We start from the raw sequence: 10450 nt of genomic DNA on the forward strand, positions 1-10450 counted from the left end.
CTGAGTTATGTTTCAGGAGCAGGAGGATGGCTGCTGACTGCTTTTGCTCTTCCCCAGTTTGCCCTAGGGCTCACAGGATACTGGGAAGGCACTTCCAGCTGCTGGGGTGCAGGGGGAAGCCTCGGAAAGGAGGCCACGCGATGGACCCAGCCCATACCCCAGGCTTGGGTGCTAGTGTTCTCCCACTCAGTTGACCCACCTTCTTGATGGGCTGCTGAGGAGGAGGAGGTGCATATCAGAGACACACGGAAAGAGCCAGAGCCTGGAACCCACTGGAAGTGAGTCCCAGCTCCACCTGTTAGTAGCTCTGTGACCTTGGATAAGCTGCTGCAGCCTAAAAAAAATGTGTTCTAACATTTATTTTTGAGGGGTGGGAAGGGACACAGGGAGAGAGGGAGACAAGAGAATCCCAAGCAGAGCCTGACGCGGGGCTTGAACCCATGAGCCGTGAGATCATGATCTGAGCCAAAGGCGAAGGGTCAACTGACCGGGTGCCCACCTTTTCTGGTGCCCTTCTTTTCTGTCACCTTTTACTCCTTCACACGCTAGCACGAGACCCCACTGCACACTTTCCCACGGCTGCAAGAAGACGCATACTACCCTTTACTACCGAAGGTTTGTTCTCCTTGGACAGCAGCCCAGACCCTCCATCGGCCCCGCCGTGGCTCTCCTCAAGGGCCCCTGACCACTCAGAACACTCCTGATGGGGCATGCACCCTACTGCCCTCTGTGGTTCCCTGGAGTCTGGGCTTGACCCCTGATGTATCTTCCAAGGCCTACACGTTTGTGTCCCCCCAACAAATCCACATAATGAGATCCTGACCCTAAAAGTTGATGGTGTTAAGAGGTGGGGCCTTTGGGAGGGGGTTAGGTCATAATGGTGGGGCGCTGGCCAGGCAGATGACTGCCCTCGTAAGAGAGGCCCCACATTGCCCACGGCCCTTCCGCGTCGTGAGGACACAAGGAGAAGCCTTATGACCCAGAAGGGGACTCTCACTTGACCACGCTGCACCCTGATTTCACACTCCCAGCCTCCAGAACCATGAGAAGTAGGTGTCTGTTGTTCACAAGCCACCTAGTGTGTGGTGTTTGGTGATAGCGGCCCTGGGAGACTGAGGCAGTATCTACTTCTGCTCTCTTGGTCCTGACTGTGGGGGAGCCAGAAGCCTGTCACTGTCCCCAGGATCCCCTCCAAGGAGCCCATGGGACAGGCTGCCACAGTCTCCATCCCGTGGTCTCTGTCTTTGCTACGTCTCCAATTCCTCATGGCCGAAAACCGAGGTGGGTTCTTTTTGCTGGTGACACTGACTATTTTCTTCTAGGGGAGAGGGAGAACATTTTGGAGAGAAAAATTAAGAGCCTCCTGCAGACTAGAGGGCACATTTATTTTTTAACCCGGAAAAGCCAAAGGCCCCAGCTGTGGGAGAAACTGGGTTCTCATGTGAAGTGAACGACTTCTTTAAGCTCTGGCCCGCCCCCTTGGCAGGCCACGAGTGCCCATATATCCAGTCTGTATTTTGCTGCACTATCCAGGAGCTTCCCAAGGGACATCGGGCCCTTGGGGACACTTGCATGTGTCTGCTGCGTGGCAACAGCTAGGTCCACAGGCTGGGTGTTGAAGGTGCTACCAGAACTGGTGAGTGGAGACCCCTGGCTGCTGTGCAGGAAAACACCTGCCTCAGGTGCAGGCACCTTTCAGAGCATCCTGGATCCACATCCCTACACTCAGAAATGGACGGAAGCATGCAACCCAGCCTGGTGCACAAGACAGTCCTCCTCTTTCCTGCCTTGTTCTGGCATGATAGGTGAAGCAGGAGACATAAGGTGAGGCTGAAAGGGTCCCGTTCCGCCCTTCAGGGCCTCAGTTTCTCCATATCCATAGGATGGGTGTGGTCATGTCACACACAGGTGCTGTCAGGATTAGAGATGACAGGGGGACGTCAGTCACCTGGCCCTTACTCGCACGCTGGGCATGATTCGTTGTGGGGTTGTGATCTTGGCTTGGTAGGAAAAAGTGGGTTCTTGGCTTGGGGATTCCCCACTGCACGTTTGTTAAAGAAAATGTTTACATGCCTACAACGAGGGCGCTTCTGTTTCTGTGTGTATGGCCTGCTCGGTGTAAAGAATATACATGTAAGCTGGCATGTGTGTGAACGTGCCCATAAGACAAATTTAAGAGATGTGTGTTAGCCCTTGATCAGAAAGGAGGAATATTTTTCTTGAGCAATCTGAAAGCCCTGCTATGCATGAAATTGGGTGCTGAGCTCATTCTGAGTTCCCTAACAAATGAGAGAGGCAGGAAAAGTATATTAAATATGAAATCCTTCTCTTCACACATATTAGGGCTGCACTTATTTAAAAGATAGTATCTGGGGAGAAGGAGGGTCAGTGCTCAAGTAGCATTCCCTGCAGCCTTTGAGGACACAGGAATGCTGGTGGATGGGAGTCCCCAAGGGGCACAAAAGTCCTTGCAGTGCTCCTGTGAGGCACGGGGTCCTCTCTCCCCGAGGGAGGGGAGACTGAAGTTCAGATTCCAGCCTGTAAAGCTGATGATGCCTACTCCTGTGTGCCCCACTGCCCCCCAATCCTGCTCAAGATGCTTGCAAGGGAAGCGGGGGATTTAGTTCATGCCTCATAATGATGGTCCTCTCAACTGGCTGCCTTAATGGTATCTCAGAGGAAACGCTCTTCGAGATCCAAGCAGGATTTACAAGGAAATGCAACAGTGTGCATTTTCATGATAATCCCAGAGTCATTTGGGTATGGAAAGCCTTTAGTAATTGGTGGAGAGAATTAGCTTAAAGTTGGCATAATACCTAGCTAGATGCGTGCACATTGTTATTTTTAAGCAGTCTGTGTTTAGATGCCATCAAGTTAATTAGGAAATATGTATTTGCACAGAATGCAAGTTAAGAGTGCCACTGAACAGAAAACAATAAATCTTCCTCACTAAGCTAATATGTGCCTTCTGAATCTCCCAAGTTCTTAAAATCACCAAATGCTAAGAAAACACAAATTCCTTTAAAAATGATTATTTAGTTTTCCCAATAACCATTAGCATATAAAACCAGGTGTTTGTACCCAAGTGTTTTTCACCATGTTTCATGTCTTAATTCATTAAATTCTTTCAGAGTGAAAACATTCCAAGGTGAGTAAATGGGAGAAATAGGTAGATAAATAAATGGACGGGATGGATGGATGGATGGATAGGTAAATGGGTGTAGGGATGGATGTACAGATGGATGAATGAAATGGGTAGATGGATAGATAAAACAGGTGGGTGGATAGATGAGATGAATGGATGTATGGGTGAAATGGGTGAGTGGATGGATGGATGGGTGAATGGATAGATGGACGGATGGATGGATGAAATGAATGGATGTACGGGTGAAACGGATGGATGGATGGATGAACTAGGCAGATGGATGGAAGAATGACTGATGGGCTGTGAGGTAAATAGATGTTATATTCTGTTAGAAGATGAGTGAAGGATATGCACATATGATGTAAGTGACAACAAGATCATGTCAGTTGCATGCACATATGTGTCATGTACTATGATCTGTATCAAATCTCTTGTGTTGCTTGTATTTGATGTTTGTTGCTTGTGTGGGAACCTGTGCTCTGGCTGGTACCACACCACCTCGGCTCAAGTCCTGGCTCCACCAAGGCTGGGCAGCCGTGGATGATCCTCTGACCTCATTCCCCATCTGTAATCTGGGATGAAGAACAGTTACACGCCTCACAGAAATGGCTTGTAGGTGAAATGAGATGAAGAGTATGAAGTCCGTACAGGGTGCTTGGCACCTATCTGTGCTGCACAAATACAGGCATTTTCCATGATCGTTGCTATTACTGATGACCCATATGTGCTTTTTTATGGTAATATACACATGCCACATTGTGTAACAGGAGAGGGGTTTTCCTTGCATTGTGGGTGAGTTCGTTATAGCATGTGTGTTTGCGGCTGTAGTTCATGCTGGGTTGAATGTGTATTTTGTTTTCTGTTTGACATGTGTGCCTTTCCTCGTGGCCCTTCGTGTCTTTGTTTCGTTGGAGGCTCTGTTGTAATGCAGATGCTCTTTGTGTTTTGTTAGATGTGCGGATGCAGAGCATGCCATGGGATGTATATTTGGTTTTGGCATATGTGTCCCACTGGGATGTGTGCATAAACTGTAACATCCTGCACAGGAATGGTAGTCGTGTCGTAAAGCACATCGGCTGCTAACGGTGGAAGCCAAAGACTGCTTCATTTGGCCTATGTGGTATTTTGGTGTTGTCTAAAAAAATGGAACTAGTTACTAATATTTAAAGAGTGGGAAGCCTTCACATAAAATCAGATGACTACTTTCTCTCTGACAACCTACAAGACCTGATAATATTGCCCTTGAATTCCCATAAGACAATACTCAGCAGGACCTGAGGACTGCCCCCTCTGGGTGTGGTAGGCATTCTCAAGTGTTCCCTCACCTTCAACCCCAGGGACATTTGCTGTTTTTCATCTCACTGGTGCTATTTTTCTCATGCCCAGCCTGCATTACCCATTTTCCTTCCCTCTCTGGCTTCCGCTGTCACCTGGGTTTGCTACCCCTGGGTTAGGAACACACAGAATCTGGATGCCTTTATGACAAGCCCAACAGGGATTGGTGAGCGAGGGCAGGATGGGCAAATCACCCCCCACCCAGGAGTCCAGAGTCCTCGATTCTCTGGGAGCCCCGTGCTCTTCTGGACCTGCCGCTGCATCGAGAACGAGCCGCCCGAGGTACTGACCCTGCTGATGGAGAACAGCAGCCCCGGCCGGTCGGAGCACACGCCCGTGAAACAGAAGCGCAGCTTCCAGTAGAAGAGGTGTTCCCAGATGAAGGTGATGAGGCTGAGGGCCATGGCAGCCGCCAGCATGTAGAACACGCCTGCCATGTTGTCGATGTCCAGCTGACTGCTCATCACCTCGTTCTTCTCATTGTGGCAGATCCCCGTGAGCCACAGTGTCTCCAGCTCCTCCATCTCGCCTGGACAGAGGACAAGAGCCACAGGCAGTGAGGAGCACGGTATACACTCTGGTTCTGGACACACGCGGGTGACCCACAGCTGGACATGCAACCTGCAGGCGAGTTCCTGATGGCACCATGTCTGCATGCGCTCATTCGTTGGGAGAAGGTAATAACGATAACAATACCTACCTGATCTCGTGAGGAGGATGAAGTGAGATAATGGATAGTTACGTTCAGTCCGGGTCATGTTTTTGTTTTTGTTTTTGTTTTAATGTCATTGCGTTCTGCCCTTCCTGCTTTTCTCTACCTGTGTCTCTGACACCCACCCAAGCCTGGAATAGGGCCCTACCATGGAAAGGCTCATGTTCCAGGTATGACTTCATCACTTCCTAGCTCCTTCAGAACTATATCTCTCCTGTCTATAAAATGGATATAATAATAGTGCATACTTCCTAGACTTCTGGGGAGGACCAAATGAACTGATGGGTGCAAACTTTCTAAAGGTAGTGCCCGGCTTATGGTAAGTGTTCATAAATAGTAGTGTTCACAGGATGGAAACGCCCAGCACCATGCCTGGCACACGGCAGTCCTCGCATATATGTTGCTTCTTTCATTTTCCTTTAGAACATCTGGGGCTATTCCAGGAAGTCACCCACCACCAGTGCACTTGGGGCAAAAAGCACGAATGGAAAAGAGGCTTCTCGATCAGCTCTGAATGGCTCCTTGCAAACTAAACACCTCGCCACTTGAGCAGGCAGCTAGAGAAGCAGGTGGAGTTTTCAATGGAAAAGAAAAAGTAGGCGTGCGTAGCATTATTTCATCTTTTATGTGTGTTTCATCCAATTGCCATTTAGGAGGAAATTCTCTGATCTAAACGTCTAGCAATTAAACTGTCTAGCAGTTCACGAAACTATGGCACTTACGCTACGATTCAGACTTTAAAAATTATCCTTCAAGGACAGTGAAAATCACAGATGATGTATATAATGTTAAATGGAAAGTATGATTTTGGGGCATGTGTGTGTTATCTAAGATATAATATGAAACAGGCAGAGAAAAGTAAAGGAAATACTGCAAATGTTTCTTTGATTCCCTTTGGAAGAGGTTAGCACAATTAATGCTTTCAAGTTGCTTTCTTTCTCACTCTTGAATGATTTGGCTGAACAGAGCAATCTAGGTGGATAATGATTTTTTTCTGGACCTTTTGAAGATGTTACTGACTTTTCTTCTGATCTGGATTATAGTCGTTGAGAAGTCGGCGAGTAATCTAACTGTTGCTACCTTCTATGCACTCTGTGCTTTTTCTCTGATTGTTTTTGAGACTTTCATTTTGTCTTCGGTGTGGAATTGAAATGTGGATTTGCTTTAGGATTTTTTCTGCTCTGTGACCCAGTGGCGTTCTTTGACGTGTGACTTATAACTTTAATTCTGGAAAAATCTCACCCATCCTTACTTTGAATATCAACTCTCCCTCTCCCCCCCATTTTTAAAAACTTAATAGAATGTACTTTTTAGAGTAATTTTAGGGTTACGGGAAAATTGAGAAGTTCAGTGGGTACAGCAAGTTCCCATACACTCCTCTCATCCTCCCCCCCCCCGCCCTGCCTCAGTTTCCTCTATTAACATCTGGCACTGGGGTGGTAATTTTTTTTTAACAATTCATGAACAGGTATTGATACATTATTACTAATTAAATTCCACACTTCACATTACGGTTCACGCTTTGTGTTGTATGGTTTTGTGGGTTTTGTCCAATGCTTAATGCCATGTTATCTGCCATTACAGTATCGTATAGAATAGTTTCACTGCCCTAAAATTCCCATGTGCCCCGATTCACCTCTCCTCATGCCCCATCCCAACTCCTGACAAGCACTGATCTTTTAATGGTCTCTATAGTGTTGCCCTTTCCAGAACATCCCATACTTGGAACCATAATGCACACAATAGCCTTTTCAGACAGGTTTCTTTCACAGTAACAACATGCATATTTTTTATTTATATTTTTTTAATTAAAAAAATGTTTAACGTTTATTTTTGAGAGAAAGAGAGCATGAGGGGGAGAGGGACCAAGAGAGAGGGAGACACAGAATTGGAAGCAGGCTCCAGGTTCTGAGCTGTCAGCACAGAGCCCGATACGGGGCTCGAACTCACGAACCGTGAGATCATGACCTGAGCTGAAGTCGGACACTCAACTGACTGAGCCACCCAGGTGCCCCAACATGCATCTTTTTTAAATGTGGGCAGTCATCTGATTTATAAAAAGATGCAACAAAATTTAAAATGATACAAAATATCAATTTCAAAACATCAAAAAGTGAGTGTATTTAACCATACTCAGCCCATAACAGAGCAAATGGGTAAGTGGAATAATTCAAGCTGGAGCATATTGCTATACGAACTGGCAGCAGTAAAAGTTGATAAATGAAGGCAGAGGAACTCTATTCAGAATTAGAACCGAGGGGCTTCGTAATCATCTGGCGTCTGTTCCATGTTGTACTTATGGCTAGAAATGCACATGATGGGAACTTCAGAGATCTTTTGGATCCTTCCTTTAAGCTCCTGGTCAGCAGTGGCTACAGTGCAGGGCTTGTGCTGAGAACAATATGCATTTAAGTTCCTCCACGTCCTTCCATGGCTTGACACAGCTTGCTTTTGTTTGTGAATAATATGCCATTGCATAGATGTACAGTTTGCTCATTCCCCTACTGAAGGATATTTCGGCTGCTTCCAAGTTGGGGCAATTATGAATAATGCCGCCATAAACATCTGTGTGCAGGTTTTGTGTGGACATATATTTCCAGCTCATTTGGGGAAAGACCTAGGAGCACGATGGTAGGATTGTGTGGTAAGAAGATGTGTAGCCTTGTGGGCAACTGCCAAGCCCTCTTCCGAAGTGGCCGTGCCATTTCATGTCCCCTGTTGAGCTTCCGTCACTCCACATCCTCACCAGCATTTCTCATGTCAGTGTTTCGGGTTTTAGCCGTTCTAATAAGGTGCATAGTGGCATCACATTGCTCTGAGCTGCAAGCCCCTAAGGACACGCGACAATTCTCTTTTCTTCTGATTGTGTTTTAAGTATTCTAAACCTTCTCATTCTGTTCTCTAGGTTATTCACTTTGCTTTAGTATTTTCCATTCCTTTATCACTCTGTCCTGTGGTTAGATGCTTCCCGCAGATCTATTTTCCAGCTCATTTATTCTTTCATTAGTAATATTTAGCGTTATGCTGTCATTTAATCTATTCTAGTTCTTATATTCACCTGGCCATTTAAAAATTCTGCCTGTTCGTTTTTATCATAATGTCTCATTCTTCTGTTATGACTTAAAAAAAACTTCTATATTTAATAATTTCAAACCCACCATCTTTCAGATTATTCTCTGCCTTGCCTCCTCCCCCTAGTCCTTGTTGGGATTCACATACTTCTGGTTGCTGTGTGTGCTGACCTCATGGTGGATTTCTTCCTTGTGCTGTTTGTAACTTCTGACTCTGAGCTAATACTCAGCAGAGGTTGTTTTCCCCCCTAAAGCATGGGGCCCCCAAGCACACTGGGCTATAGGAATGTTCCTACAGTGGGGTTGAGTTAGCTTCTTCTGTGGTTCCCAAGGTACTCACAAGGTAACAGTTTCTGTATGAAAAAAAAAAAATGTGACTGCCTTTGCCACGCCATTTAGTGTACATTTGGACCTCCATACTCATTTAGGTTTTTAAAAACTATTTATTTTGGGGGGTGGAAAGCACAAGCGGGGAAGGGGCAGAGAGAGGAGAACAGAGGATCCGAAGCAGACTCTGCAGTGACTGACAGCAGTGAGCCCACCGTGGGGCTCTAACCCACAAACCGTGAGATCATGACCTGAGCCAAATTTGGACGCTTCGCCAACTGACCCACCCAGGTGCCCGGATATTCATTTAGGTTTTAATTTCTCACTCAAGAGCTTCAAAGAGATGGCAAGGCGACTTTTACTGCCTTCACTTTTATGGACAGCTTTTTCTAGTCTTGTCACAGATGCGCTGATTCACTGGAGAGCTCAGATTTATGCATCCACATACCTTGGATGTTAAAGCCACGGCCTCCACCCCTGCTGCCTAGGTCCCCTGAGGCTGCCGCACCTCAGCAGGAAAAGTGCCCGTGAGAATATCCCATCCCCTTTGGTTTCCTTTCCCTTTGCTCTTTACTGTGCTTTGTGCAAGCACACATGTGCATATGCATGCGTGCCTACGTATGTGCAGATGTGCATGTGCGGGTGTATGTGTGAGCATGCCTGGAAGGGTGCGCATGCGCAGTCGTATGTGTGCGCATGCGCCTACTTCTAATCCTGCGCTGCGATGTGTTTGTAGCCGCAAGGGGGCTGCTGCTGATTTAGTCTCCGTTGTACCACAACCATAGAGGCATGTATACCTCTTGGTATCAGGGCTACAAAAGCATTGCATTTTTGAGGGGAGACAACAGAAAACCTATCCCTTTGTAAGTTCATCACCTACAAGGAAGGGTGCTGGCTCACCAGTGGTGCAGGCTAAGTTATGGGAAGGGACATCTCAGTTTCAATTCCTTTCCTTCCGACAGCCTCCAGAACTTTGCACATGATCACATTTGTCCCAGGATCCTGTGTATCATCATCTCATCGTCTACGCCGGCACCCCCACCTGCTCATCCAAACCCTTCTACGTTTTGGCTTCCTCTTCTCAAAAACACCAGTGCCGTCCCTTCGAAAATACTGCGTGCTGTTGACTTTCCTCTCCCTTTGGAGTTTGGGAGGACACAAAAGTGAGTCTTCTCACCATGTTTCCGTCCATGTTTTGTATGCCCAGAACAGGGTCAGTCTGGGTAAGGAAGAAACATCATTAGATTCCTTTCACGATGTAAATACAAAGACTGCCTTCTCACCAAACATCTCTCTCTGAATAAGTCACCTCAGTAAACCAGACCCGTGTCGCAAAAGGAGGGCAGACGCACATTTCTCAATCCCAATTACAGCCTGTTCCAGTCATTTTGCAGTCACTCATTTCCTGCCTTGTGGCCTTCTACTAGTTCACTGAACTGTAGTTCAAATACTTTCTTATTTCGTTTTTAATTTACTCAAGTATATTGTAATCTCCTTGGGGGAGATCAGGGACCGTGTTTCATGATTTTGATATTTTTCATGGCCTGCAGCACACAGCAAGCACTGAATCCCTATTTTCTGTTTCTATTTCTTTCCCTGCATCCCGGGGCTTAAATTAGGCAGCACTGCAAACATGTTCAGATCTGCCGGGTGAGTTTTTCTGCCATATAAATAGAGGAAACACAGATCAAAAGGGAGCTTGCCGTGGGCTTGGGAGTAAGAGGCTGAGAAGTATGCATGTCCTCAGCTGGGGTGAAGCGGCGAGGGTCATTTTTCGAAGGAACAGCTCTAAGATGCTCATTCCACCGTCCGTTTCTTCCGTTACAAAGAGGCTACGATCTTTGTCAATGTGGTCTTGTG

General features: G+C 46.7%; 1 long non-coding RNA gene across 1 annotated transcript; it reads left to right on the forward strand.

The window, feature by feature from the left end:
• Positions 1–855: 855 nt before the first annotated feature.
• LOC125927874 (uncharacterized) lies at positions 856–9877 on the forward strand. The gene is made up of 2 exons (XR_007459484.1): positions 856–1281; positions 9553–9877. It is a non-coding gene; the product is annotated as an uncharacterized LOC125927874 (long non-coding RNA).
• Positions 9878–10450: the final 573 nt, after the last annotated feature.

Source organism: Panthera uncia, chromosome E3 (assembly GCF_023721935.1).
Source record: "Panthera uncia isolate 11264 chromosome E3, Puncia_PCG_1.0, whole genome shotgun sequence".
Taxonomy (NCBI): Eukaryota; Metazoa; Chordata; class Mammalia; order Carnivora; family Felidae; genus Panthera; species Panthera uncia.